The sequence below is a fragment of the Chinchilla lanigera genome, unplaced genomic scaffold, assembly GCF_000276665.1.
Source record: "Chinchilla lanigera isolate Chin_1 unplaced genomic scaffold, ChiLan1.0 scaffold00066, whole genome shotgun sequence".
NCBI lineage: Eukaryota > Metazoa > Chordata > Mammalia > Rodentia > Chinchillidae > Chinchilla > Chinchilla lanigera.
This window is the reverse complement of record NW_004955467.1, coordinates 538,231-543,808: the sequence shown is the minus strand read 5'-3', so window position 1 is coordinate 543,808 and position 5,578 is coordinate 538,231. Positions and strand designations below refer to the sequence as shown.

At 47.7% G+C, this 5,578-nt stretch overlaps 1 pseudogene; it reads left to right on the top strand.

Annotated features, from left to right (window-relative positions):
* Window positions 1-727: 727 nt before the first annotated feature.
* Window positions 728-2,265, top strand: LOC102004685 (annotated as a pseudogene).
* The last annotated feature ends 3,313 nt before the right edge of the window (window positions 2,266-5,578 follow it).

Genomic DNA, 5,578 nt, shown 5'->3' with positions numbered 1-5,578 from the left:
AATAACCCTAAGTTATTGCAGGATCGGGTCCGCCATCTCCCAAGTGAGTGGATGGCGAAGGCTTAAATAAACATGACAACGTAATGATTTCAGGGCACCAGGAGGGACTAACTCTCTTACAGCTTCAGTATTCTCTGAGTTAGCCAAAGACTGCGCTGGGTGGCCTGTATTTATTTGGTTTACAAACAAAGGAGGAGAATACTGAAGAAAAGGCGGGAATCTGGCAGGACTTTTTCAAGTAATACCTTATGTTAATTTAGGAGAACTATGTTATCTCCAGGAAGGCCTTCACAGCAGGAGTGAGATGCCTGCAGCTGCAGTCTCCTTTAAGTTAATTGGGGTTGGAGGCAGACATCCTCAGCTGTGGCCTTCACACAACTCACAAGTAAACATGGAAAGCCAATTGGTTAATATTAAATCCTGCTCAGAGCCACTTTATAGTGGTCCCCAACAAGGCATGGTGGCGCATACCTGTAATCCCAGCACTCAGGAGGTTGAGGCAGGAGGATCACTTCAAGTTCAAGGCCAGCCTGGGCTACAAAGTGAGTTCAAGCCTACCCTGTGTTACATACTGAGACCCTATCTCAAAAAGCAAACAGGGCTGGGGACATAGTTCAGAGGTACAGTGCCTGCCTGGCAAGTGCAAGGTCCTGAGTTCAATTCCTAGTAGCGAAAAAACAAACAAACAAAGAACTAGAAGAAGAAGAAGCAAAAACTCAAGGTAAGAAGAAAACAATAGAGAAATGATGAAGTATAGAATAGAAAGTAAACACAAAAGAATTGAAACAAAGAAATTGTTCTTTGACAATATCAATGAAATTACACTGAGCTCAGTGTAGCCCAGTGGTGGAATGCTTGCCTAGCATGCGTGAAACTCTGGGTCCATCTCCAACCTCAACCTCCAGCACCACATGCACACACGCATGCACGCACGAGCGCACAGTCCAGCAAACTGAGAAAACGTTAGCGAGATTAACCAAGAAGAGAAGACTCAAATTATTAGAATTAGAAATAAAAGAAGGGGCATTACCATTGACCCTACGAGACAAGGACAGCAGAAAATGCCTGTGAAGACTATTGTGAACAATGATACGGCCAGGCATGACGGTGCACTCCTACAATCCCCGCACTCAGGAGGCTGAGGCAGGAGGATTGCCATGAGTTCAAGGCCAGCCCGGGCAACATAACAAGATCCTGTCCAAAAACAAATGAACAGGGACAGGTAGGGAAGGCGGCGCCGATCCTGAGCCAAGATGCACTGGGGATTATAGCTGCTGGGCAGAGATTTTGCAAAGCATGGTGTTCCTGAGCTCCAGCACGGCAGGGATAAAGCGGCATGCAAGCCAGGTGTGCCCAGAAGCGCATGGTGAGCAGGAGCATGCGCTGTACAGCCTGCACCGCATGGTTGATACTGTGGGCCCCTGCCTGACACAGAGGTGTGCGCGTGCTTCCCTTCCTCTTTGCTGACACCATTGATGACCACGAGCGCGGACTCATCAGAACCGGACAGGACTTCTTGCTGGCTCTGGAGCTTCTTTCGCCAGGTGCTGTAGCTGCTACGTGTCACCACTCGACATGACCTGTGGCCCTACATCACCCTCAGGAGAAGGGCTGTGTGCTCTGACCTCGTAGATAAGTATCTGGAGGAGACGTCAACTAGCTATGTGATCTCAAGAATCCTTGGTGACCCAGAACCGAGGCCTCCCCAATTCCCCCAAGCAGTGCCTCGCCGTTATCCTGTGGTGTGCCGCCCCACTTCGGGTGCTCAGATGTGCTGCAAGTAGCCAGCCCGAGGGAGAGCCGCACTTGGGAGTCAGCGGAAACGCCGGAGGTCAGTGACGCCAGATCCCAAGGAAGAGCAGACGTGTGACATCAGATTGCGGGTTCAGGCTGAATACTGCCAGCACGACCCTGCTCTGCAAGGCAACGTCTTCTCTAACAAGCAGGATCCACCTGAGCACCAGTTTGAACCCTTTAGCCAGGCTAACACCGTCCTCAAGTCCCAGGACCTGGGCGCCATCGTCTGTGAGCTCGCCCACCTCCACGCATTCTGGCGCGACTGCATCAATGGCTCGTTACTAGAGGCACTTAAAGGTGTCTTCATCACAGACTCACTCGGGCAAGCTGTGGGGCAGGAAGCCATCAAGCTGCAGGTGAATGTGGACGAGGAGGACTGTGAGGTCGGCCGGCAGAAACTCCTGAGGAACGCGACGCTGCAAGCACTGCCCTGACCTTTCCCCTTCTCACTTTTCGCGGACTGTTCCCACCTCTGGAGCTTACATACCGTTCCGGGGTTTGTTCTCCGCCCTGCCAACCAATCACACCCCTGCCTTTTTTTTTTTTTTTTTTTTTAAAGGAAAAGACAAATCGTGAAAGTGGTGTCCCCCAGCCCTCTCTGCACCCATGTGCCTGGGCTTACCCTGGTGCCCATTCCCACCTACCCCAATGTGTGTCTGCAACCCCCTCCCCACTGCGCCACAGGACAAATGTGTAAGGAGATGCAAAGTCTCTAGGACAGTCTTTGTAGGGGGTTGAGATGAACACTGCTTTGGGGTGCATTGAGGGGTTATCAATACTTCCGGCTTTATGAGGGCTCTTAAACTTTGTCTGAAAAGCCAAAAGGCTGTGAATAAGGGAGCTGTGTGGAACGTGGGATTCTGAAGTGTATTTTGGAAATTAATCCCTGCCCTCTTCCAAATCACAGAATTTTTAAGAAACAGAAGCTGTGGCCCATTCCATTCTGTCCTGGCCTCTGGAGCTGCTCCTCTCTGCCTTCTTTTCTTCATTCCAAGGCTTGCTTGAAACTGCTTCCTGGCGTGGCTCCTCCCTTTCTCCCCGTTGTCAAACCCTCTTCAAGGGAGTAACATAGGAGATACGTCAGCCTCGTCGCCCCTCCCACCTGCGCTCTGTGTGTGTACGCACTCAGGGTTGGTGGGGAAGAGGCTGCTGACTGAAATACACTCCCCCTGCAAAGGGGAAGGGGCGTGCAACACTTTCCATGTTTAAGTGAAAAGAAATAACATACCTGCAGCCCTTCTCCGCTTTGCTTTCTTCTGGCTTGGGCAAGGCACCATAGAAGAAAGTGAAGTGATTCCGTATTGACTCCTCCCCTTTCCTTTCCTCTCTTCTACCCTCACTCCCACTCCCCGCCTGGGAGAACGGCTGGGACGTGTACTGAGTGTTGCATTTTTTCTTAGGTAGGGAGATGTGCTGAGTGAGCCAGGAGGCCTAGAACTGGAGCCTGGTCTAGCAGGTACAAGACCACCTCCTCATCCAGCTCCCAAAGGAGATGTCCAGACACAGACTTAATGATTATTATATTTTTTTTTCCATGCTAGTGCTGGTCAGCCCTCAGTGTAACTTCAGTTTTTCTGAAATAAACAGTGACTATATAAAAAAGCAAAACAAAATAAAAACAAACAACCCAAACAAACAAAAAGCAATGATACACCAATAAATTAGGTAATTTAGTTGCAATAGGCAAATTCCTAGAAAGGCAAAAACTACTGTAACTGAAATAGACAACCAGAAAGATTTATAACAAATGAAATGTTTGAAATAGTAATTTTAAAAACTACCACCACAGAAAATCTTGATTCTAGCTGTCTTCTTTCGGAAGAATACCAATGCTTTACACAGTCTTCTGAAAACTGCAGAAGGCATTATGTCTTATGAGACCAGTATCACTCTGATATCAAAACTAAACAGAGACACAAAAGTCTGGGCATATAGCTCAAGAGGCAGAGCATTTGCTGCACATTCACAAGGCTATGAGTTTAATCCCAGGGACTGTCAGAAAAGAAAACAGAAATCTCTTATGAATATGTAAAAAGTGTCAATAAAATGTCAGCAAAAAAATCCAGCAACATAAAAAGATTTTTAAGGGCTAGGGAGATTGCTCAAAGGCATAGCTCCTCCTTGGCAAGCACAAGGTTCTGAGTTTGATTCCTGGCACACACACAAAAAATTTTTATGCCATAAACAAGTAGAATTTATCGCAGGAATGCAAGGTTGCTTCATCATAAAAAAATCTATTAGAGGGGCTGGGGATTTAGCTCAGCATCACAGCACCTGCCTGGCAAGTGCAGGTCATGAGTTCGATTCTTGGTACTGGAAAAAAACAAAACAAAACAAAAATCTATTAGAGCCAGATGTGTTGGCACACGCCTGTAATCCCAGCATAAGGAGGCTGAGGCAGGAGGATCCTTGCAAGTTCGAGACCAGCCTGGGCTACAAAGTGAGCTCAAGCCCAGCCTGAACTGCACAGTGAGACCCTGTCTCCAAAAGACAACAAACAAAAACAAAAACATAGGTCTGGCTGTGCAGGGTATTTCCAGGAGTTTGAGGCCAGCCCGGACCACATTGTGAGTTCAAGGCCAGCCTGGATTACAGAGCAAGAGCCTATCTCAAAAAACAAAACAAAACAAAGAAATCAATTAGGGCCAGGTACAGGGCACACTGCTGTAATTAAACTCCCTGTGCAAATTTGAGCACAGCCTAGACAATTGAGCAAGACCCTGTCGCAAAACAATAAAAAAAAAAAAAAACTTGACAGGGGGTCTTACTCCCCAAATTGCTATACAGGTTCAATGCAATCCTAGTCAAAATACCAACAGCATATTTTACACACAGATCTAGAGAAAACAATCCTAAAATTCATATGGAACCAGGAGAGGCTCACAATAGCAAAAGCAGTCTTGGACAACAAGAGCAAAACAGGAAGCATTACCTCACCTCAACCTATACTGCAAAGCACTAACAATAAAACAGCACAGTACTGGAGCAAAAAAAGACATGTAGAGCAATGTAGCAGAACAGAGGACGGAGGATGCAGAAACACTGAGACACAATGAGTTATTTGATGTGTTTTCTTTGTTTTGTTTTTGAGGTGGACTCTCACTATATAGTTCGGGCTGGACTTGAACTCACTATGTACAGCCCAGGTTGCTTCAAACTCACAGCTATCCTCAGACTCCCGCATGCTGGGATTACAGGCCCAATCATTTCTTTCTTGAAATGAACACAATAAGCCTTCTGTAGTGGACTGACAACTGGTGGTCAACTTATAACCCCCCTGCTGAACTGAGTAAACGTGGTGCTGGGTGTGGGAGGCCCACCTGGGGACTGTTGGCAGCAGCGTGAGAGGCAGAACTGGAGAAGGAGTAGTTAGGCTGTTGGGAGCTGAGAGGCTGTTGGGAGCTGGTAGAAGCTATAAGGAGCTACTGGTTGTTTTGCAGGAGCTCGTTGTGCTGGCTTTCCTGATGAATTTGGCTATTTTCATCCTCCAAGGAGCTCAGGACCTTGTTGGCACTGAGAATAATTTCGGTTCACTTTGGCAAAGCTCTGGACCTCACTCTGAGCATCGCTTCCTGGCTCCAGAGGGAAAGATGACGCACTGCCAGTCTCTTGGAGAAGCTTGCTGCGTTGGCTTTCCTGATGGGAACTCAGCCGTTTTCACCATCGGAGGAGCTCAGGACCTCATTGTTGCTGAGGATGGCTGTGGTACTTTTCAGGGGAGCTCTGGTTCTTACTTTGCTTTCTGGCTCCAGTGCAGATCCCTCAGCCTGCTAGCACAGAC